General features: G+C 33.4%; 1 pseudogene; it reads left to right on the top strand.

Annotated features, from left to right (window-relative positions):
- Positions 1-25,650, top strand: part of LOC111545548 — a 37,075-nt pseudogene extending 11,425 nt beyond the window's left edge.
- Positions 25,651-26,165: the final 515 nt, after the last annotated feature.

The raw sequence follows: 26,165 nt of genomic DNA, 5'->3' as shown, positions 1-26,165 counted from the left end.
ACCCTCCTGCCTCAATCTTGCAAAGTCCTGAGATTATAGGCATGAACCATTGCAACTGTCCCACAAATTTAATTTTTTTTAAATATATATAAAGTATTTGGAAGTTTTCAAGGATTTTGTGCTTATTTCTAAGTTGTTAAATTTAATGGTCTGAAATATATAAAAACTTCCCAATTGAACAGATCATCTGTACCATTCAACGATCTATTCTTCCTAGTGTTTTTGCTTTTGTAAAGTCCCCTCCTTTTGATTGTGGGATCTATGTAGTAACTTTCTTCTAAAAAGTGATGCATACTTATGTGTTCCTTATTTTATGTTCAATAAATGTGTCATAATACTTTAACTTCAAATTCTAAATTTTATTAAATTTCAAAGTACTTTTTGAATAAAACTACCTTGAACTGAAACATTAAATTGCAAAGAATTGAGAGAATCCAAATTTTAGGCTAAAAATAATAGAAGAGTGTATATCTATATTTATATATAAGATTTCACTGAGTTTTATAAACTGACATATTTTTTAAAATAATTTTTCTTGGTTTGATAGCAAATTCATTTGCAAAGAACAGATGTGTGACTTCTGCAGCATTCTCAAGTTAACATTAAAGAAAACCACTGTCAAATAACAAAATACTTATGTGATTAAATGAATGCTCATGATTTATTTGACTACTATGTTAATATTTATACATTCTAAGTTTTACTCTACTTTCTAAAGTATTAAGTCAAGTAAACAATCTTGACTGTTGTCTATAGAGCTAAATAATTATTATTGAGCAAAACATTATATATTATTTATTTACAAATATGTAAGTTAATTTTAAAATGTATTATTTAAAATATTTAATTCATATAAAATTATAGATTTAAGATACAAACTTATAAAGTTCATAATAAACAAATATCTAAAAACTAGCTTAATAAAATACTACATTGAAATGTTTTTTAATTTTACAGTTAAATGTTACTTTCCACTACTGTAATACTTTGCTTTCAAAACATTTGTGGCTTTATTATAAAGAATTTCACACTTAATTTTTGTTTTAGAAATTTTCAAATGTATATAAATTACATTATATTTTTGCATTTTTCTGTGCCTTTCCTTTGTGGTACAATACATATATTGTGGAATTCATTTATGTCACTCCATGTAGTTGTAGTTTTTAAATTTCACATATGCACAGTATTTTATTATATGATTATCCTATAATAAGATATTATATTCAGTTAGGGAATTTCTATGGTTTTTACTCTTATAGTCAATGCTGCTATGAATAGGTAAAATTGTTCATTGAGTTCGTGTAAGAGTTTTCTAAGGTAAATACCTAGGAATGAGATTCAATCTTCTATAACAAACCTAGTTGTTTTATATCTTCATCAAAACTCGGAATTATGATATTCAAAATTTTGACCAATTGGTTAAGATTAAATAATATTTTCTCATTTGTTACTTCAGTGATCACTAACATGGTTCACCTTTTTTTGTTGTTGTTGTTTATATTTATTGTCCAACCTTTCTTCTTTCTCAGAAATTCTTGGACATGCATTTGATCATTATATTCATGGACTTCTATATTTTTAAATTAATTTCAGGACTTCTTTACAAATTCAGGATATTAACCATTAATCGACTTTATTTTTATTCTATACTTGTGTGTCCAGGTTATGGATTGTCTGCTCATCTTCTTTTGGGAATTGTTGATAAACTGGCATTTTGAATTTAGTTTGTGTCAAATTTATTTATTTTTAATTTATGTGTTTTGTATCTTGTTTAAAACATTCTTTATTATTCTGAAGTTTTGCTGTTAATATTCAAGCCTTCATTTCAACAAGAGAATATTTTTGTGTAGTATGTGAAATAGTGACTAATTGCTATTTTAAAATATTATGAAAATAAAAATATTTATAAATTTATTAACACTCCTAATATGGTTTGGTTCTGTGTCTCCACCAAAAATCTCATCTTGAATTATAATCCCCATGCATCAAAGGAGGGACCTGTAATCCCCACGTCTTTAGAGAGGGGAGTGGTTGGACATGGGTTTGGTTTTCTCCATACTGTTCTCATGACAGTGAGTTCTCATGAGATCTGATGATTTTATAAGTGTCTGGCATTCCCCTGTTTGCATTTCTCTCTCCTGCTGCCTTGCTTCCCCTTCTGCCATGATTGTAAGTTGCCTGAGGCTTCCCCAGCCATGCGGAACTGTAAGTCAATTAAATCTTTTTCCTTTATAAATTAGCCAGTCTCGGGTATTTCTTTATAGCAATGTAAAAACTCATTTATCCAGAGTTCTATCTCCATTTTTTATATGTCAAATATGCATATATCTGCAGTTGTCTGCATTTTGTTCTCTATTCTGTTTCATTTTTCTATTCATGAACAATTACACATCTTTTAGGTAGGAGTTAAGTGAAAGAGAAAGTGCCTTCTTGTATTTTTAATGAGCATAGTTCTTATTCTTGCTGCTTGTTTTTCCTTTTATAATTATTTTATCAGTTTCCATAAAAAGCAATGTTGGAAGTTTATTATAATTACTATGTAGATGATTGATAGATCGATCAACAGGGTAATTTTATTCTTTACGGTTCAATTTTTAATCTATAGGCATAGTACAATTCTTTATTTACCCTATTTTAGTTTTAAATTTTCTTCATATAGGTACAGTTTCTATAGTAGATACAAAGTTATTTATGTTGTCTCTTTTTGGGTTAGCCTTGATAATTTGTAGTTTTTCAAGGATCTTGCTCATTTTATTGAAGGACTTATCTAAAGTTTTACACAATGTTGCCTCTTTATAATTTTTGAAGTGTACATTACATCAAGTAATACTCTCTTTTTATTATTGTAGTTAACATTTTTGACAGAAGAGTGAATTTGCATAATTCAAGATGTATAACAGCTGTATCCCTTTTAGAATGTTCCTTCATTACATGCTGTAGTCAATCACTTTTACTCCAGGATCTGGCAATTATCTATTTGTTTTCTGTCCCTATGTTATTACCTATCTCAAAATCATATATGTGTGTATCTAGCCACTTGAGTTTACTACCACTTAATAATTGCTCTGAGATTAATGTACGTTGTTGTGTGTATCTAGATTTCATTGTATCTATTGCTGAATATCATTGTAAGAATGTCATTATTTATTCATAAGATAAGTATCATTGTGCTATTTTGATATAATAAGAAATATATATTTCATCTTTGTTCTGGTTTCCTGGCGCAAAGCTCCCAAAACCTTTCTAGTTTTCTTAGAAATGAAAGTGAGAGAATCATCTTTTGTTACTTGTGATAAGTTCTTTTCAATCATACCTCAGTTTGTGCTAATAAAATGACTCTTGGTGGTACCTTGATAGCTTCAGAATGGAGGCTGTTTGTCAGGAGAACAGACCGTGGGATTACAAGATTGAAACTTTCAGCCCCATCCCTGGACTTGTGGCCAGAGAAGAGGACTGAATATTGAGTTATTCACTAATGACCAGTTTTTCAATCAATTATTCTTACGTAATGAGAGCTTCACTAAAAAAAAAAAAAAAAAAAAAAAAAAGAAAGAAAGAAAGAAAGAAACCCTAAATGAAGAGATTTAGAAAGCATCTGAGTTGGTGAACATATTTAGGAGCTGAAGTGTCCAAAGAGAGTGTGGAAGCTCTGTGCACCCCTTTCCCTTATGCCCTACTGTATGCATCTCTTCCATTTGGCTGTTCTTGAGTTGTTCTTTTAAGTAAAAAAAAAAAAAAAACAGTAAGCATAGGTACAGTTGTTTTCTTTCTTTTTTTCTGAGTTCAGTGAGCCATACTAGAAAATTATTGAACCAGAGGAGGGGCTAATGGAAACTTTAGATTTGTAGCTAGTCGGAAGTACTGGAGACGCAGGAACTGTGATTAACACCTGAAGTGGGGACATCGTAGTGGGACTGAGTCTGTAACTTCTGGAATCTGAGACAAACTCCAAGTAGATAGTGTCCAAATTAAATTTAATTATAAAACACCCAGCTAATATTAGAGAACTGTTTGGTATGGAAAACACACACACACATACGCATTTGGTGCCAGAAGTGGTCTTAAAAAACAGGTCAGAGGTTTTTATACCCCCAGTTTTTGGAGATAATAAAGAAATTTAACATAAATGTTTGAACACAGAATTTGTGTATACATAACATTTAAATTTCTTTTAAGTAAGTACATAGAGGTGACATTGCTGGATTTTATGGAAAGTGTATATTTAATTTTACAAAACATTTCCAAAATGTCTTATGTTTTTCTGCTTCTTTGTGTATCTAATAATTTTTTATCAAAAGCTGGACATTGGAATTTTTGTAGTTTTAGTCGCTGAATTTTGTCATGTTTCTTTAAAGAGTTTTTTTTTTTTTTTCTTTTCTGGCATATAAATAAATTGTTTTAAATTCCTCAACAGTTTAATTTCATCCTAATAGGCCACAGTTACACTTTTAAAGTGTAAGTCAGAACATGTTGCTTCTTTGCTCAAAATTTCCAATGGCACCTCAATGTCTTTAAAATAGCCAAAAAGGACAAGTATGATCTGACCCCCTAATTAGACTTAGTGCATAAAGTCCTGCTACACACAGGAAGAGGTCAAAATAGCAACATCAACAGAGTTTGGAAGATGTCAGTTCTAGCCTTTATGGATAACATTGAGAGGGTTCAAGACTTTAGTGGAAGAAGGGACTGCAGATGGGGTAGAAATAGCAAGAGAACTAGAATTAGAAGTAGAGCCTGAAGATGTAAGTGAATTTCTACAATCTCAGGAGAGAAGCTGAATGAATAAGGAATTGCTTCTTTTGGATGAGCAAATAAAGTTGTTTCTTCAGGTGAAATCTACTCCAAGTGAAGATGCTGTGAATATTCTTGAAATAATGACAAAACATTTAGAATATTTCATAAACTTAGCTAATAAAGCAATAGCAGTGTTTGACAAGATTGACTCCAATTTTGGAAGGAACACTACTGTGGGTATAATGCTACCAAAAAGCATCACATCCTACACAGAAAGCTTTAATGAAAGAATCAATTGGTGTGGCAAACTTAATTATCATCTTATTTTAAGCAATTCCCACAGCCATCTCTGGCTTCTGCAACCACCACCCTAGTCAGCAGCCATCAACATAGAGGCAAAACCCTCCATCAACAAAAAGATTATAACCCAATGAAGGCTCAGATGATCATTAGCACTTTTTAAGCAATAACAGATTTTTAAATTAAGATGTATACTTATTTTAGACATAATGCAATTGCATATTTAATAAGCTATAGTACAGTATATATGACTGTAAGTTATATACGTGTATATACATTTTATATGTACTAGTAAACTAAAACATGTGTGACTTGCTTTATTGTGGTGCTTCTTTTATTGTGGTGGTCTGGAACTGAACTGCCTGTAAATGCTAGATCTGATGTATTGTGGTATGAACATTTGCAAAACTGTTAAATATTTTTCAAAAAGTGATTCATGCATCCCAAATGTACTAAAGAGTTAATCAAAATAACGGCAAAATGCTCACAAAAACAAACTGACATAACAAATAAAATAAACAATAAAATGCCCGTTTATGCAAAATACTAATTAGTTGACAACTGCTGTGACCTATTATAAGAAATAACTCTAACATTTTTATTAGAGAAAAATTATGTGATTTGATTCCGCTAAGTTAAACAAGTTCTCAATTACTGCAACCTGCTTTTGAACAATATTCACTGTTAGTCACATGACAACAAAGCTGTTTTTAAAGGTCTTATAGAAGAGCTGATGTGCTTTCAAAACCTTATTTATGCATAATATGTGCTGTGCACAGCTCAATTCTTTAATCTTGTTGAAAAAAATGCACAGCTTCTTAAGTTGTTGACTACTTTGGTATTTTGAAATAATTATGTGTTATTTTCAGTTCAGTGATAGATGGAGTATTTTAAACACACTTGAAGTTGATTTTTTAATGAGTAAATGTAATGATATAGTTTGCATGTTATAAAGCTCTCCAAATCTTACAATATGCATGAAGCAACATTTTAAAGACTCTAAGCTACATTTTTAAAGATTGGATGAGAAACTTAAATTTAAATGAAATGCAAAACATTCAAGACTCTAAGTTCAAAAAAATTTAAGAGCAATTTGGCAAGATATTTAGCCTATTTCAATAAAATGAAAGACATTGAAGAATTCTGACTTGTATTTATATGAATGGTAGCCTACTCATTCACTTTTACATTTATGTATTAAAGAATTGACAACAAATAAGTAAAATGTAATGGAAAATATGAAATTAAGTGATGAAATTAACAATAACATAAATAAGAATCATTTTGACTTTTGGAAGTAAATTATAATAAAGTACCTTTTATATCATACCAAAAGCAATCATTTGCTAAAGGCAAGAGATATATTTTCATAAAAACTGTATTATATGTGAGCATTGGAAAGTATTTGTTTCTTAGTGATTTGATCCAAGTTACTAACCTCCATGAGCATAATATAAAATCACAGTAGTTCTTCCTGTAATGAAAATTCAAGAACAAACTTAATTTAAGGATTAAAGAGAGTTGCCAGTGCCAAAAGCCTTTAAGTTACTATGACAAAACTTTTGAAATGCACGGAGTGCTGTTCATACATATATGAAAAATAACAATAAAGGTTTTCTAAAATTTTACCACAATCTTGACAAGTTGCTTAAGATTTATGATAATGAGTTTTAAAGTTAAAAAAATTTTCTAAAGTATGAATAATAATTATTTACAAACAAATTTCAATTGCACTAGAATAAATATGTATTATTTTCTAGCCTGTTTTAAAAATAATATTACAAAATTGTTGACATATGCAGATACACTCAAAGTATATGTAGCCAAAAGTGCAGAAATAAGAGGCAGAAAGCATGTTGTTGTTGATGATGTTAAACTCTATTGTCTGTGATTATAAAAGCACAGTTGACTAACTGACCTATTTCAATTTTGAATCCAACACTATGGTTTCTTTTAGTACTCCTTAGCATGTTTTTAAAAACAAAGTATTCCCTAACTAAAATAAAATGTATAGAACTGGTAAAATACCTATGTTTTTGTATTAAACCTTATATATTTTAGAATAAGAGGAAAACAGGTTAAACAAAGCTTAGAAAGGCACTAGAGAAGTAATAGGGCTTAATGAATAAAAAACACTTTGCTTTGCCTATAAAAAAAAAAATGTGTGTCTGTGATTGAACACTTGAAACAAAAGGAAATCTAAAATCTTAACATAAAAATAAAATTTAAATCACTAATTCCTTTCTAAAACAAATTATTAAAATTAAATATAACTTATAATATGATAATACTTTTATTTTTGTGAACTGTTACTATGTATGTCCCCGATACCCAAATTTGTATGTTGAAACCCAAACCCCCAACATGACTATCTTTGAAGATAAGGTCTTTATTATTACAGTTATGTAATAATGTTGAAATGAATGCGTAATGGCGAGCCCCAATTTAACGTTACTGGTATCCTTATAAGAAGAGAAAGAGCCATGAGGGATGTGTCCACAGACAAAAGGCCAAATGAGGACACAGAGAGAAGCTGGCTATGTGTTAGCCAAGGAGAGAGGCCTCAGGAGAACCCAGGCAATACCTTGACCATGAATCTTCTCCAGAGCTTTGAGAAGATAAATATCTGTTGTTTAAGCTACCCAGTTTGAGGTATTTTATATGGCAGCCCTTATAAGCTAATACAATACAATAACAATAAATTAAAAAATTAATTAAACTTTTTTCTGTCTTATGTAATATCTACAATTATAAGTGAAAACATGTACTTTTAAATGAATTAATTGAATTTTGAGAATTAGAATTTAGCTTTTACTTGTCTCTATGGAAAATAGTCTACTAATTGCAAAGTGCCAATAACTATTCCAAAGTGGCCTGATCACTGATAAAAAAAATATTCAGGGTTCTATGGTGATTTTTCAAAGGAATGCAGTCTATAGGTTTATATGTAAATGAAATAATAAAATCATGACATATTTATACCTTCAAAAAAGGATTTGCATTACATCTAAAAAGACAGATTTATTTGTAGCTCTTTAAAGCCTCAATTTTTAATTATTTCAGCAAGTCATATTTTGATTACAGATAGTGACTGATTTTAATAAAATGTAAATAAAACTTGATTTTTAATTTCTTTTTAATTAACTTGCAGAAACAGCTCTGTATGCTGAACTTACCCGAGGCACTTATTCAAGTTTTAGTCCGGTAATACTGTAGACTTGAGGGGAAAATGAGAGTAGATGCAGAAAGCATATACGGATGCCTTAAGCATTAACCATGTTGGTAATAAGCGATAAATGTCTTTATAACATTTAACATGTATTATTCACTATTCACGATTATACTCACTGTTATACAAGTATAATTCACTATTGTATACTTGTCCCGACCCGCAGGACAGTCGAACGGGCCCTGGAAGGGGGAGTGGGAATGGAGGAGACAAGAAAACAGGAGAAATGGAGATAGGACAAGTAGCCTGATCAAGTCTCGTTTAATAATAGTGGTGCGATGCCTTATATAGGCTGGCAGGGGAAGAGGTTGGGCCAGGGCGGTGACGGGGGCCGGGTCTTCTCAAATTACAATTGCGCATGAGCCGTGGGTTTGTAATTTTCCCGGGCGCGGGATCGCACCTGCGCCGTAGGCTGCATATCTTTCTGGGCGCGTAAAGGTTTGCGCGCACAGGAAAGGTTTGGGCGCGCGCGGGAAAGGTTTGGGCGCGCGCGGGAAAGGTTTAGGCGCGCGCGGGAAACGTTTTAGGCGCGCACGGAAACAGGTTATAATGAAGAACCCGGAAATGTGCCATTTTGTCTCCGCTTTGCGGAGATCAAGCAACAGAGGTCGGCTAACTCCGGGCCTCATGGCTCCGGACATATACTATGTTGCTTCATGTTGGTTGGATTTGGCTTAAAAACAGTCAAGAAATCTCATGTTATTTTCTATTATTAAACAGAAAAATTAAGATAGTACAGATAATTCTTACATATACCGCTGTAATCAGTTTCTTCTGTTATTAACATATCATATTAATATGGAACATTTGTCATGTGATGAAGCAATATTGATATACTATTATTAACTAAAGTTTATATAGTCTATTCACATTACCTTAGTTTTGTCCTTTGGATGTTCCACAATCCCACCTAGATTAGCACATTATATTTAGTTGTCATGTGATTTTTATGTTCCTCTTGGCTGAGTCCATTTCTCAGACTCTCCTTTGTTTATGGCGTATTTGACAGTTTTAGGGAATATTGGTCAGGTTGGAATTTACCTGATTTTTTAAATGAATAAACTGGAATTATAGGTTTAGGGGAGGAAATGACAGCATTAAAATGCCATTTTTATTATGTAATTTCAAGGATACATATTTTCAACAAGATTCAACATTAACATGATTGTTAATGCTAGTCTTGAATATCTGAGTTAAGTAGTATTTCTCAGATTTTTCCAGTTTAAAGTTACTCTTGTTTCTTTCTCCTTTCCCTACTGTACTCTTTAGGAGAACATCACTAGGTATATCCCACACTTAGCAAGTGCAGAGTTGTGTTGGCCTTCTTCAGCATGAATAAAATTCCATAGTTTTTTTGGAATTCTTCTGCATGAGAGATTTGCCTTCTCTACCCCATTTATTAATTTTGTTGATCATTTATTTATGTATATATGCATTCATTAACATTTATTTTATACTTTGAGTTACAGCCCGACAGTACTTATTTATGGTATTGCTCAAATTGTCACAGATTTGGCACTGGAAAAACTCATTTAATTGGTTAGTATGCCTCCTTCAACATATCTATCCCAGAATGGAATTTTTGTTGTTGTTGTTTTTGCACATTTGGTTTATCTTGTTATTGTGGTTGTTTTTAAGTACATCCTTATTTCATAGTGGTATAAGATGTTTCAGGTTCATCTAATATATTTCCTGCCACAATTCTAGAAACATTCATTTCTCCAAAAACCCCTGATTCATTTTATCAGAGATTGGTATTAGAAAGGAAGATATGCATTTTAGGTGCTCTTCTTGCCACTGGGGTGTCATTTTTTAGGGCTTTTCAGCTGACAGAAAAAACAGAGAGATATATAGTAGCTTGGGTGTGTGTGTGTGTGTACATATATACATATATATAAAACTATTAGTGTATGTAGCCTTATGTATCTATATTAAGTTAAACATGAGTTCTTAGCACCTGTTCTGACTCTATTGCCACATAGGTCATTCTAGCCTCCTCACCTTTATGGTCTTTGAATTTCCACACCGACATTGAAATACTGGGGTCTGAAATTCACTATGCATTTAATTATTCAATTCCAGTATACATGTATAGCTGTGTCAGATTTATCATTAAACCCTGTGGGAAAACCTAAGTACACACTACTTATGTGTGGTTCATTTTGATTTTAGTTTTAACAGACTCTATTCATTTATAAAGTTACTTAATTCAGCACACTTTCCCCCTCCCTAAATTCCTTCAGATTATTTATACATTTTTAAAACAGTTAGAATCTCTTATCATGGTCTGCCTTCTTTCCTGTGATCCTCAGATACATTAAATATTTTTTAAGTTGCAGATTTTAAAGTTCACTCTTTATAAAGTTCTATAAGTTTTGATAACTACTTAATGTTCCCCAAAGAAAAAAATTAGTTCTGGAAATAGAGGAAACACTTCCTGATTCATTTTATAGGGACAGAATTGCCTTAATACTAAAATCAGATTAAATCATGGTAAGAAAGAAAAAAAAAATAACAGACCAATATCTCTCATTAACATAGATGCAAATATCCTTAACAAAATATTAGTAAATAGAGTCCAGTGATAAATAATGAGAATTACAGAGTAGATCAAGTGAAATTTGTTCTGGTTATGCAACTCTGATTTAATGTTCAAAACCAATCATCATAAACGTGCTAAAGAAGAAAACATATGATAATAACAATTGATGAAAAAAAATCATGTGATCAAATCCAGCACCGATTCATGACAAAACTTTCAGTAAACTAAAAATAGAGGGGAACTTCCTCAAGTCAATAATAAAAAAAGAAACTTCCAAATATCTATAGTAAACACAATTAATGATAAAAAAAAAAAATGCTTTCTCACTAAGATCAGAAGCAAGGCAGATTTGTCCTTTGCACTCTAAGTTTTAACCACCATAAATTGCAGATTTGTCAGTTTTGCACTCAAAGTTTTAGCCACCATAAATTTTAAAAAAAGCATACAGAGTGTTTAGACTTGACACAAAAGCACAGTCCATCATTTTTAAAATGATAAAATTCAGTAAGTCTAAAAAAAGAATCTATGAAAAGATAAATAATTACATCTGAACATAGTGTGATTTTATATCTTAATAATAGAATGACAAACAATTCAATAAAATTGGGCAAAAACCATTGAAAAGACAATCTACAACAGTGATGTGTGAGCATATAGCAATTAAAATAAACTCACCATTATTAGTCATCTGTGAAATACAAATTAAAGACACAAGAAGATACTATTATGTACCAACTAGAAAGGCTAAAATTTAAAAGATTAATAACACCACGTATGGGGTAAGATGTGGAGTAATTGACATTCTCACAAATTGCTGGCAGCAAGTTAAGTGGTAAGACCTTTTTGGAAAATAGTTTGTCAGATTTTATAAAGTTAAACATAGCTTTGAGCAGAATTGATTCACCAATCCACTCCTAGGCATTGATCCAAAATAAATGAAAACATATAGGTATCTACACTAAGGCTCATACAGGAACCTTCACAACAGCTTTATTTATAATTGGCTATTTTTCCATTTAATAGGTGAATGAATAAACACATTTTAGTGCATCTGTACAATGAAACTACTCAACATTGAATGGAAGAGCTGCTGATACCTGCCACAACATAGGTTTCAAAAAATGATAGGTGCAAAATAGTACATACTTTATGATTCCATTTGTATCAAGTTTTAAATGAAGGAAAGTAATATATAGTGAAAAAGAAGATCACTGTTTGCCTGGGATCTGAGGAGAGTGGGGCTGTTTGTGCAGGTGGCTAAGAAAACATTTTAGAGTGATAAAAATGTTCATACTTTATGTGTAGTAGCAGTTACACCGTTGTATATCTTGTCAAAACTGATAGATATAAAATAGGCCTTTATATCCTATATAAATTATGACTCAGTAAAGGTAGTTTTTAAAGAAATAATTATGAGATTTAGCCATTATAGCTTAAAAAAAGAAAGTAAGTTAAAAGCATAAAATATTAGCTCAATTTTTGATATGTTGTCTTTTATCTTCTGGGAATTGCTGATAGAAGTGTCCTAGTGGGAGTAAGAACCTCTGATCTGTACTTCACAGAAACTTATAGTCTGTCATTCGTAGATTTGGATAGATTCAAAACGGTGTGTTATCAAACTCAGAGGAATAGATAAAATTACCTGTGAAGAATGATCTAGTGTGACGAAATCCTGCTACAACCTGCTGACGCTAGTGCAGACATGACTAATCAACCTAATTCCGAGGCAGGGACATCACAGAAGCATCTCAATGCCATAATCTCAAAACACACACCTAATGTGCACAGCTGACTACCTCCAATCAGCATAATGTTTAATCAATAGGCAAACCCAGGAATCAACAGCTAACCAACAGCATTCCAGGTAGTCCCAGGTCTTTGAGCTTTAAAGCATTTATCTAATGTGTCCTCCCCTGAAATGTATGTCAGAGACTAACTCTGAACTTCATCATTCTGTATTCAAGCTTTGGCATCTGGGAGTGTATATGTATATATGTGTGTATATATATATCATATATACGCACACACACATATTAAAATACATATATATTTAAACAATGAAAGGAAGATAGAACTCTGATACTCATTTAAGACAAAAAAATCGAGTATAAATAGTCAATGGAATCAGAGGTACAAAGAAAATGAGAAGCATGGTAAAAATAATTTTCAAGGATGGGAGTAGTTCATTATCAAATGTGAAATTCTGGAAAATCTCAGTGGCTACAACACTAGTTAGCGAAACTGAATTAACCTTGCATCATTAAATAGTGAACACCAAGTTGCCAAACTGTGACAATTAGTGTAAGTAATTATTTAAGAATGATAGAGGCCGGCACCTTGGTTTATGCCTGTAATCCCAGCACTTTGGGAGGCCTAGGCGGGCAGATCATGAGTTCAGAAGATCGAGACCATCCTGGCTAACACTGTGAAAGCCCATCTCTACTAAAAATACAAAAAAAAAAAAATTACCCGGGCGTGGTGGCGCACACCTCTAACCCTGTTCCCGGGTGCTTGGGACGTTGAGGCAGGAGAATCGCTTGGACCCGGGAGGCGGAGGTTGCAGTGAGCCCAAGATTGTGCCACTGCACTCCAGCCTGGGCGACAGAGTGAGACTCCATCTCAAAAAAAAAGATAGAAAGAAAAGGTTGATAACTAGAGAGGCTTGAGAAGGTTGTGTGAAAATATAACCAGAGAAAAAGATAAGGACATCATATCAGATACATGATAATACCAATAAAAATGAAAGTCGAAAGCAAAATACTAGCTGATGAATGTATAACTGGCTGCTGGCTATTCTAAAACAAATTCTGACTGTGATAGGTGTGCCTGATGTTCTCGACATGTAAATATTTTTTGTAGGACCTCCAGTTTTCAATTGAAAAATAGTATCTTACATGAAGTGCATAATTAAAGGGAATATATTAGATTAATATATTTTTTAATTTTTTTTTTTAGAGACAGGGTCTCACTCTTTCACCCAGGCTGGAAGTGGTATGGTCATAGCTCACTGCAGCCTCAAATTCCTGGGCTCAAGCAATCTTCCTGCCTTGGCCCGCCAAAGCATTGGGATTATGGGCACGAGTCACTGTTCCCAGCTCTAGGTTAATATTATTGGTGCTACTAGATAAATTATTCTAAAAGTGAATCTTCTCACCTTTATTTTTAATGTCTTGAAATATGGATAGAAACAAAAAGGAGGCAATGAAAGAGAAGCAGATAAAACTGTTTTGTCCTAGTGTGTAACTCCTTTGCATTTCTTGTTTTTCAATAAGAAAATGACAATTTTTACCTCTTAATCTTAGCTTTGCCCTGTTAGATGTGTATTTTGTTATTTGTCTACTATCTCATAATTTATCTTTTAATATTATATATTTATAATTAATGTACCCCAAATAGTTATACTTTCCATGGTCTAAAACAAAACAAAACAAGTTTGCTTCTAACCAAGGTTGTAGTTTTGTAAATCTTAGCTCTAGGAATAAAACTTTTAAAGAGCATATGCCAATTATGTGTATTGTGTAAAGTTTTAAAAGTTGTTTTGTGCTACAGTCAATGGCATTAATAAGAGATAATTTATTCAGATAACTGCATGAGAAAGTCCCAAAATATTTCCAAGCAAGTCTGACTCGGCAAATCAAATATGAGTTTCCTATAGGCTGAAAATCCTACCAGATACAACCTATACTTTTAAAAACGAAGCTTGTTATTTGGCTTCTTTTTGTTGAACTACAGGGAGCTATATAGGTTTGTTGTTACATGATGAGAAAGGATTTATTGTGAAACACTTTGAGTGCTGTAAGATAAAGTGCTCTATTAGTCTACATGTACACAATCCTGCCACTTCCCCTTTTATTAAAGACCATTTCGACAGTCCAGTCAGGACTTTCTGAGGTTTGGAGAAGTGAAAAATGCTCTTCAGTGTGCCTTCACTCACAGAGGGCACAGACAATCAGGCACCACATTTGACCAAATACACTCTCAGGATTGCCAGCTTTCTGTAGCAAAACCTGGTAACTACTTTCTCCAGCTTGCAGAGAGAACATTTTAGAGTGAAAGTACCAGGTGTAGGCTTTCTCTGCACAAACATATTAAAATTTATATCAATGTATTTCAAGAGATATTTCCTAAATATCTCTTTCAAATATCATTTATGAAACATGTAATGACCATTTACTATATGCAGGCCATTGTGCTAAGCACTTTATGTACATTATTTTATTTAACTCTTATGTAATCCATATAAGAAATTAACTTCAAATAAAGATGAAAATATGCCAGACTAAGCAATCTGTCTTGTGTAGTCATTACTTAGAATTCAGGCCAGGCATACTTCAAAGCAACAAACCTGTAGCAGCCTCAAGCAAGTATGATCATGAGAAATTTAGAAATATTTAGTTTTTAATACATTGAGTTAAGAAAATTGATTTTAAAAAGCTCATTATCAGTGTTCAGCTTTTGTTTGGTGTTAGCAAAGCAATATAAAGCAGTAGTTGATCCAAAACAGTTCCCCACTTAAAGTGAGTTAGGTCTATATTTAAAAACATCTGTCAAATGTGGGTCCCTGGTTCTGATGTAGAAAACTTGCCCTGACCTCAGTGGTAAGTGGAATGAAAGCCATTTCTGTGGTGGGGAGGGTGGAAAGGCTATCAAGACATGCTGCCACAATCACCTCCTTCTTGTTCAAATGATGCTATGAGACCCCATTCAAGTCTTTGCATTCTTCTTCAAACAATCTACTGGATTTAAAGGCCCAAGAAAAGCCTGACCATAAATTCAGAACTGTCCCTCCCATCACAACTTCAGACAGCCATCTGAGCCCTCAGAGAGGATGCCAAAACTGTCAATGCCATCTTGAGATCAACATGGCCCTTATTCCTGGGTTGTTACAGGTGGTTAGTGCTAATGCCCTCTGCTTGATCTGCTGCATCCCTGGTACTAAGTCACTGCTTTGTAGCTTGAATATTTGGGTTGTTTAATTTATATTTTTTTTAGCTGAGCAGTTGGTGGGGTGCATAAGAGTTGGGCAAGAATATGCTGCAATGATTAGGCATGACCATTTCCATGACGCTATGACCACTGTGAAATTTGTTAAAATCCTAGTTTCCATTTCTGTGCTTAAGACCAACCCCCAAATGGGGTGAGGTCTTAGAATCTAAGACAACCTCCAGTTGCTAAAGGTACCACATTACTTGTCTATAAAGTTGGGAATTGTTCTAAGATAAAAACAATATTGATTGGCCCTTTATCTCACAAGCTTAAGAACACTCTTTTTTCTCTAGCCAGCTTAGCACAACCCAGCAAAAATAGGAAACACTGGATAAATCCTGTTGGATAACTGCAAATTGATGAACAAATGAGTCGATAACTGTTTTTATCATGTCTCTTCAGATTCATTTTTTAATTTTTTTAAAAATCCAAATTTATGTTTCACAGAAAATATGTACTCATGAATCATTTCAAAGCATGCAGTATTTCATAAATTCTTCTCCATAAGTTTACTGCTATTATTTTCACCTTGCATTGCCATTTTCTCACTTTATAAATTATTGCATTGTTCAATACAGTTTCAGAGAGAGAAAAAACAATTATGTATATGGCTATAATTTATATACAAATTTGACTTAAAATCTCATTACCTTTGTTATTTGCTTCAATATTTTAGTAATTGAAATACTCAATATAATCCTCAGACTAGGAATGAACAGATTTTTCTAAGGGCAAATACTTTGTCAAAATCCATATAAAAAACACACTCCCAAGAAGTAAGAACCAATGCTAATAATTTTCAGATGCACAGTGCTGAGATCTGACCAAAATTTGCTGAACAAGGGCCGTATTCCTGAATATACTGTCAGTCTGTGTAATACATAAGATACAATAGTGTCACATGATGACTACTTCATGAGAGACCCATGTGAAAGCTTTGCCAAAAAGAGAAATGATTTTGTTATGTAAGTGCATGACCCTGGTAGAAGGAACATGATTTTTAAGCCAGCCATATAGAAACCTCAGAGCGATTAATAAATCCTCTCTAGCCTCATTCTTCCCCTCTCTTTGTTCCAAGTTTTACCTCTTAAACTTGTATTTATTCATTTCTGTCATGGCTACCATATGTAGGAATATTGTTGTCAGGTAATATTGTATGAGGTTACAGCTATTAGAATACTGTATGCAGTTAGAATTCTCTTTCAGAACCAGGAATGCATGCAAACTTTTAAAACGTCAAAGTCCTTATTGAGATCTGTTTCCCTGTGGCTATTGAGAACATGTTAATCTTAATGTTATGCTGTGAAGTAATTAGATAGGAATTATAGAAAGATAAGAACAAATTGTGAAATAGCCTCCATGAAAAATGACTATATATTTGGAAATTTTGTGTTTTGTGAGAAAGTGAAGGGGTGGCCTGCCCCTCCACACCTGTGGGTGCTTCTCGTTAGGTGGGACGAGAGACTTGAGAGAAGGAAATAATACACAGAGACAAAGTATAGAGAAAGAAAAGCGGGACCCAGTGGACCAGTGCTGTGTTTTCAGAGGACCCACACTGGCACCGGCCTCTGAGTTCCCTTAGTATTTATTGAGAATTATCTTTATCATTAAAAGGATAAGGGAGTGGCTGGACAATAGGATTATTGTAGGGAGGAAATCGGCAGTAAGACATATGAACAAATCCTTGTAACATGAATAAGTTTAAAGGAAAATGCTGTGCCTTGAGATGTATATGCGACATCTCCATAAACCTTTTAGCAGTATTGCTCCAGCAAGTCCCACCTTATTCCTAAATGTGTTTTCTCCTTACTCAGTAAACAAGACACACAATGGGTATTACCCGGAGATGTTCCAATCTCAGGGAGGGGCAGGATTTTTAACCGTCAAGCTTCTTTCAGGTACTTGTTTAACAAAGACACATCCTGCACAGCCCAATATCCTTTTAACCTTAAATCACCTTCGCACATGTCTCTTGCAAGGACAAAGTTGGGGGTAGGGTCACAGATTAACAGCATCTCAAATACAGAACTAAATGGAGTCTCTTATGTCTACTTCCTTCTATATAGACACGGTAACAAGCTGATCTCTTTCTTTTCCCCACAAGAAAGTACATATTTGGGAACATTTTGGGTTTGTTTTGTAAAAAACATTTTTTATATAAAGTAAAAGTCTTTGTATAAAAATATTGTTTAAAATAAAAATATCAGAAATAAACTATTTTCAGAAAAAAAGTCATAAAGTCAAAATAGATATTGATTTCCATAATGTGTAGATAATAATGAAATCTTTAAAAGTGAATGAAAACAGACATTCAGAGATTTCAGTAAAATCTGTAAGCACTGGGGAAATATCATGAGAAATAGAGATGAAATTATCTTCTGCTCTCAGAAATATATTTAGATGCATAAGAGAGGGCATTTAAAAATAAATGTTAGAATTAATCATCATTTGATGGCTTATTTTTGGATAAAACACTAAGATGAGAGGGAGAACATTACACAAATAACATTTTTGAACACTGCTCTCAAGAATTTCACATTCTTGTTGATTTTGGGATAATAAATAAAACTACACATAACATATTTTTTAGTTTCAATGATTATTTGTATACAGTTTATAAGACCAAAATAATATTTCCCTGTTTTTGTCTTGTCACTATATTTTTTTCTGATTTTAAAAGTAGCTCTTTATGAGTATTGAGGTTACTCTTTCAGAGTGCTTTTCTTTTATTTTCCTTTTTGTCTAGGTACATATATATGTGTGCTTCTAGTTGAAATAGAAAGAAACAGAAAATTAGGTCAATTTCTTTTCAGTAAAACTACAAAACTATATAATATAATCATCAGTCAACAAACCACATTGCACCCACTTATTTTTTCATGGCTTTATGCGTAATGTTGTCAAATTGACAACAACAACAATAAAACAACAAAGCATAGATAAATAACAGAGAACAGAAACTGAAACAGAGAACCCATGTTTTCCTAGGACTCTCACAAGCCATTCACTAACAATAAGAATGATGAGTACGATGACATGCATATCAATGAATTTTCAACAACACTTTGCGTTTTGTTCATGCTCATATTTATCCAGTTGATTAAGACAATTTGCATAATTTAGAGGTAATTTCTTTAGGAAAATCATGATAAAATGCTCTGATTGCTGTATGCCAAGCTCTTTACACATGGAAGTTTTTCCAAGGAAGCCTAAAAATGAACAGAAAAAAAAAGGTGAAGATATTTGTACACCCCAAAAGTAGTTTTCAAAATCTATCTATAACATTCATCTTATTAAGAGTTTAAAGCATAAAAGCCCACATAACAAAGGTATGATTTAAATAATAGCCCAGTATTTCATTTTATGTTGCCTCTGAGTATGGTAGGCTAACTGTGAGACAGTCCTCAATTATTTACACCTTGTGTTTATGTCTTTTGTGTTATCCCCTCCTCAGGAGTGTAGGTTGGTTTGGGGTTTAATAACTAATTTTTAATGAATAAATAATGTCAGAAGTTGTGAAATGTTAATTATCTAATTAGGTTACAAAAAGACTGTGGCTTCTGCCTTGGAGGCTTTCTTCTTCTGTTTCTTGAATTCCTCTCTCTTGAAGAAACAAGCTGCATGTTATGTACAGTCCTTTAAAGAGATCCACTGGGCAAAAACTAAATGTCTACAGACAACAGACAATAGGACTTGAGACCTGCCCCAGCTGACAGCTTGACCATAGGTTCGTAAGAGTTCTTAAACCAGGAGCACCCCAGCTAATCCATGCCATGTGAGAGTTCCAGACTTACAGAAACTGTAATTTTATAAATATTTATTTTTTTTCAGTTGCTAAATTTGGAGCTAATTTGTTACAGAGTAATAGATAACTAATATTTATATTATTTTATTTTTATTGCCATTTACAATGCTGTGAAGTGGTAAGGCCAGTAGATTACTTCTAAAATCTTCCATGGGTGACTTTGGAGAAGGTTCTTCATACAACCTTAAGAAGCGTACAAAATGTCCATGAACTATGGACTCAGCATAGGCAGATTTCTTACCTTAAAGATGCCCAGGAAGACAAATTCCAGAGCAGATTCTGTTTAGATGGAATATGTTCAGGGCCTTGGATTGAATGATTTTGCTAAAGTTCTCTATTTTTGGAATCCACTAAATGACTTCTACCTATGAATTTTCCCATCACTTTGCACTGGGTTAGATATTTTTAGAACTATTTTTTTTATTGATATTCAAACATTCATGAGTGGTAAATTTTATTCTAAATTCAAATTGTAAAGTACCTAAATGTACCTTGGTATTGATCTATTTGCTTTTAAACTTTTTCATTTTCTTTAGAACATTTTAAACTGTAGGATTAAAAAAAAGAGTAATTTCTTCTCCCATCATAAGGTTCATGGCTGACATTCCACAGCAAAGACAGATTAACATGAGCATAAAAATTATTTCATATAAATTTTATGTGACATGCATGGGAGACTTCAGAAAGGAAGATCCAAAGACCCAGGATAAACTGTATTTTTATGGACATTCATGCAGAAATATGATTGAAAAACAGATGGGTATGATCCAGTTTAGGATCATAAAATGGAGAAAATATTGTGAAGACCATTCGTTTAGATTCTTCTGGGTGTTCCCTGTGACATTCTTTCCATTAGGGTATAGGGCAAGATAACTACCAAATGAAGGTCTTCAGGAGAAAAGGGAGGGGGAAATTCAGACAGAGGCCTTCTTACATTGTGATTTCTCAGCTTCCTTCAGCTTAAAGTACTCAGTCTGCCAAGGTGTCATATTTTGTTCTAAATGCCAACAAACTCTTTTTACACATGTTTTAGGTTTGAAAAGACTTCCTGTTAGACGTCCATTACTCTTGTGTTTCATTCTTTTTATTCTATTTGCCTCTTTCCAGGAGGAAGAACATAATAGTCTGGTGTGTAATATATTTACAGAGGTATCTGTTAAAGTTTCATGAATTAAGGGTTAATAACCAACACCACAGTAATGCATCACCTGTTATACAATATTTGCCTGATTTATGAACTTAACACCTAATGACTAACCACTAGATTTGTATGCTAGTTATGTATCCAAGTATATAGTATGGATTTCAGGAGTCACAGAGCAGTTTTGAAAAATAATTTGTGGGAAATGGTGACCTTTTCTGACATTACTCAAAGCCTATCAACAAAGCCATAGCCAACCACTAGGACTGACAGAAAAACACTCTCATGGGCTTTACTGAAAGCTGGCAGTAGGTAGATTCAATTGAAATACTGTCTGATATCGAGCTTTCCTATTTTTCTCAAAATAGCCTGCTCTATAGGGAACATGAAATATTAGTGTAATTTGGCCAGGCATGATGGTTCACACCTGTAATCCCAGCACTTTGGAAGGCCTAGGCAAGCAGATCACCTGAAGTCAGGAATTGAAGACCAGCCTGGTTAATGTGTTGAAACCCTGTCTCTACTAAAAATACAAAAATTAGCCGGGCATGGTGGTGGGCGTGTGTAATCCTAGCTACTCGGGAAGTTGAGGCTGGAGAATGTATTGAGCCTGGGAAGTGGAGGTTGCAGTGAGGCAAGATCGCACCACTGCACTCCAGTCTGGGTGACTGAGCAAGACTCTGGGTCAAAAATAAAAAATAAAATAAAAAATAATTGTAAATTATTGTAATAATTGTGAGTAAAGTTTTGTAATTTTGAGTAAAGTTTCTATAAATATAATTGGTGTAAAGAGTAAAATAACATAGAAAAGAATATCTAAATGTAGAGAAAGTATCAGTCTAATCCAGTTTTTTGTTTGTTTGTTTGTTTTTTAAAAAAAGTTATGATTCTTAGCAATGTAAATTTTGGCCTCCAGGTGAGCTCCTTATTAGTATGGTCCTTAGAGAGATATGTGTTTATATATTTCTTATTTAGTTGTGATTATCCAAGAAAAACTTGTTCAGAGAAGGGAAAAATTTCAGTTGGGGAGCAGGTTATCAATCTCAATGAACTTTGACCCAGTGTTTTTAACTCAATTGGCCTAAAATCTCACTTCTAAATTATGAATTACTGAGTCATAGGGAACTTGGACTTCCTGAAGTTGACATCGGTGCTCTTGACTAGATTATTGTGCCTACAATTACAGTAGCTGCAAAAAACAAAGAGACACAAAGTAAAGAAAACAAGTTTATTTGTAAAACTGCAGTTTTATCTGAGTTATCTTAATAACGCTGCTTACTTTTTCAAAATTAACATTTCCCTTCAAAGATTCAGGTGGCCTTAAAACAGACCCTTTCTACAATATATCTTTACTCTGGCACCTAGACTTGCACTGCTCTGCTAAAAGTGAGACTGAACTTGAAATTCTTCTGTGTCTCTTTTTGTTTCTCAGGGACAAATTCTTCTGTGTCTCTATGTATTTCCCAGGATTTAACAAAAAACTTTGTTGTTCTATATGTCTAAAAGCTATCTAATAAATTAAATTTCAATAAATTAGTTTTGATTAAAAGGGTAAATATATATTAAAATTGGCATTAACAAAGCTATTAACAAGAAAATAGCTTATGACATTTCTTCGTATCTGAACTATATTTTGGATCACTTTAAAGAACATCAGTCATTTAATCATCGATGGCTATTACTTTAGGCACTGTTCTAGACAAAATACACATAGAGAAAGTAAGAAAAATGCATGTAATCCCTGACCTCATTGAGACAGTATGCATTATGATTAAGAATTCAAACTGCTTTTGTTTGAATCTTGACTGTCATTCACCAAGCTACAGGAATTTGAGAAAATTGCAAAATGTGTTGTGTCTGAATTTCTTCACTGTAAAATGGAATTAAATATATACAAAACCCATTGGGCCATTAGTAATAAAACATAGAGAAGAAATGATTCTTACTATATATCTTAAATATTAAATTTTAAACAATTGGTAAATATTAAACCAATAATGAAAAAGGTAATGCATCTATAAAGGAGATGTTGAAGTCATTGTTAAAGCATAAAACAAAAATACCTAATTAAATCTACAGTTAAATTCTTTCAAGGCCTGCAGAACATTTTCTGGACATTAAATATTTTCCTTCTTATGAGTAGTAATAAAATTCTTAAAGATGGTGTAAGATCTCCCCAAATAATACTATATATTAACTCTCAAATATATACTATATATTAGTTCTATTAAAATATAAATTTTAGATGAATTAAATTTAACAGAGTTTAATTGAGCAAAGAATAATTTGTGAATTAGGCAGGCCCTACAACCTGAATAGATTCAGAATGACTCCAGGACTACCACATGGTTGGATAACATTTACAGATAGAATACGAAAGTGACTTACAAAAAATGGCAGTGAAGTATACAAACAGCTGGCTTGGTTACTGCTGGACATTTGCCTTCTTTGAACCTGTTTTGAACAGTTGGCTGCCTGTGGTTGACTAAAGTTCTACTGCTGTGATTGTTTGAGACTCAGCTACTTGTTATAACTCAAGAGTAGGTGTATTAGTCTGTTTCCACGCTGCTGATAAAGACATACCCAAGACTGGGCAATTCACAAAAGAAAAAGGTTTAATGGACTTACAGTTCCACATAGCTGGGGAATCTTCACAATCATGGTGGAAGGCAAGGAGGAGCAAGTAACATCTTACATGGATAGCGGCAGGCAAAGAGAGAGCTTGTGCAAGGAAACTCCCCTTTTTAAAGCCAGCAGATCCTGTGAGACTTATTCACTATCACAAAAACACTACGGGAAAGACTTGCCTCCATGATTCAATTACCTCCTACCAGGTCCCTCCCACAACACTTGGGAATTCAAGATTAGATCTGGGTCAGGTCACAGTCAAACCACATCAGTAATTTACAGTCTATTTACACATCAAGTTGGGTCACAGTTCATTATTTATACAGAAATCATTAGCCCAACCTTAAAATATGAAAGAAGGCAGCTTTAGGGCAAACTTAATTTAACAATAGTATCCTTTCTGAGGTTGACCAAAAATTTACACATTGACATCACTCCGCCATCATTTTAAATGGACTCACTTGGTCTCAAATCCCACTATAACACAGCAGAACAGTGTGTTTTGAAAGGTGGGAACAAGAAAAAAGAACAATAAAAAAAAAACAAAAACCTGATTGCTGATTGACTAACATCGGGTTGCTTCAGATTTTCTTTTTTTTTTTTTTTTTGGTAAGGCACAAAATAAAGGAGACACCCTCATTATGTTAGAATCTTCTGTTTTCAGGAGGAACAAAATAATCTGATCTGTTTAGGATCTATCTGCCTCCTTAAAGTTTCAGGTTGATTATGAAACTTAGTATGAATTATTCCATCTTGGTTTGGTCTCATCTGTTGGGGGCCTAGCACAGTACCTAACTCTAAAACAAGGTTCTGCCATTATTTTGTTAAACAGCTCCTCTTTTTTGGTTAGAGTCTCACTAAAGTGATGATGTAACCAAAACTTAGAGCATTTGTGCTACTCAATCATCATCCTTTTGTGTTTCGAGTCTCAACACGTCACTCATAGGTTACAGTGTCCTAATAATTACTTATTTAAGTTTTTGTTTTATCAGTCAGACAGAGACCATTCAATATTCTAAAGATGGCTTCATGCAAACATTTAAACATTCTCTCTGTTTCTGAGAGAAAACAGAGTACTCCTATATTAGGAGGATAATACCAAGTATTTTAAGTATGCTCCTTAACCAAGGTCCCCATGAACTAAACCAACTAAAACACATCAAAGAATGAGCCAGGTTAACAGTTTATGTATTTTAACCAAACAACCCATTCATTAACTCTCTGGAACTAATTCTCTATCACACTTATAATACCCAATGTAGTCATCTGTGTGCAACCAGAAGTATCAGCAACTGCACAGATTCTTTCTTTTTCAGGGAGTTAGTAACCTAGAGCAATTGTATTATCTAACTTGAGCAAGATAATTTAAATAAATTTGTTGTGCAAACATAGCCTTTGCAGTAGAATCTACTATAGAGTCTATTATTAGGTACACATTTCTAATCATCGTCTCGTTTACATTTACTCCAAACCATTGAACAAAGAGACCTAGCAAATAATGCCAATCCAAAAGAGTGAAGGCCTCTTGGAAATATTCTTCTTAACCAATATGTAAGTGAAAAGGAGGGGACTAGTTTTCTGTTTTTCATTGATAATGGAACAACACAGTCACCATTAAAATTTCTAGCCCATATTGGCCCTTCATCTTCTACCCATCAACGCATAAGTTTTCCCATGTATAATGTAGAATACAAAATCCTCCACGAATGTGGATCACGAGGTCTGGAGTTCAAGACCAGCCTGGCCAATATTGTGAAATCCTGTCTCTACTAAAAATACGAAAATTAGCTGGGTGTGGTGGCACATGCCTGTAGTCCCAGCTAGGCAGAAGAATTGCTTGAACCCGGGAGGCAGAGGTTGCAGTGAGCCGAGATGGAGCCACTGCACTCCAGTCTGGGTGACAGAGCGAGACTCCGTCTCAAAACAACAACAAAATGTATACCCCATGGGTATACAAAAGGCCCCTTTTCCAGTTCTACTGTTTATACATTATTTAGGATGTTAAAATTAGCAGTTTCTAGCCAAGCATCTAATGTGGAGTTATTATAGGTTTAAAGAACGCTAGAGTACCCTGGCATATAAAACAATTCACAAGAAACTCTGTATGGGCTTTTGGTGAAAACTTTTTTTTATTATATTCTTTTTGGCCCTGTTTTTTGTGTTCCATTACAGGGTTAAATTCAAACAGGAGTGAGAACAAGTGGGTTTATAAATCTTACCACAAACAGAATTTTAACAATGGTTACTTTGGAGATATTGCTAAAGTTATCCATTGGGTGAACTAAAAGATCCCATAGAAAATGTAAAGATATGAGTTTGGCATGACAGATGGAACGCCACATTAAGCTAATCACAGTAGCTAGTGATTGTGAAATTATAATTATGGGATTATCCCACCAAGCATAAGTAATGAAAAATTAAGAGAGGTTAATGTTAATACCAGAGAAGTCTTGATTTATCATTTTGATAGAGCTGCCCGTATCTAGGATGTCATCTGCTTGTAGGAAGGAATTTCCCTGGTTAGATTTAGCTTAAGGTCTCCAATAGGTGGGCAGTTCCAAACACCTGGAGAAGCGCTTTTGAGTTTGAGATGTGGATTCAAGGTTTGAAGTACGAAAGTTTTGCTGAAGTGTGAGTGGCAGGGGGATGTCTTTTTCTGATGACATTTCCAGAAGACCCAAATTTTGGGTTCTAGATCATGAAGAGTTTGATTGTCCTCAGTTAGTGAATCATTAAAATCTTTCTTCATCTAGTGAAAACACAATTTGGCATGATGCATTAAAGCCTTGTAGCACTTACT

Source organism: Piliocolobus tephrosceles, chromosome 11 (genome assembly GCF_002776525.5).
Source record: "Piliocolobus tephrosceles isolate RC106 chromosome 11, ASM277652v3, whole genome shotgun sequence".
Taxonomy (NCBI): domain Eukaryota; kingdom Metazoa; phylum Chordata; class Mammalia; order Primates; family Cercopithecidae; genus Piliocolobus; species Piliocolobus tephrosceles.
This window is presented reverse-complemented; position numbering and strand designations above follow the sequence as displayed.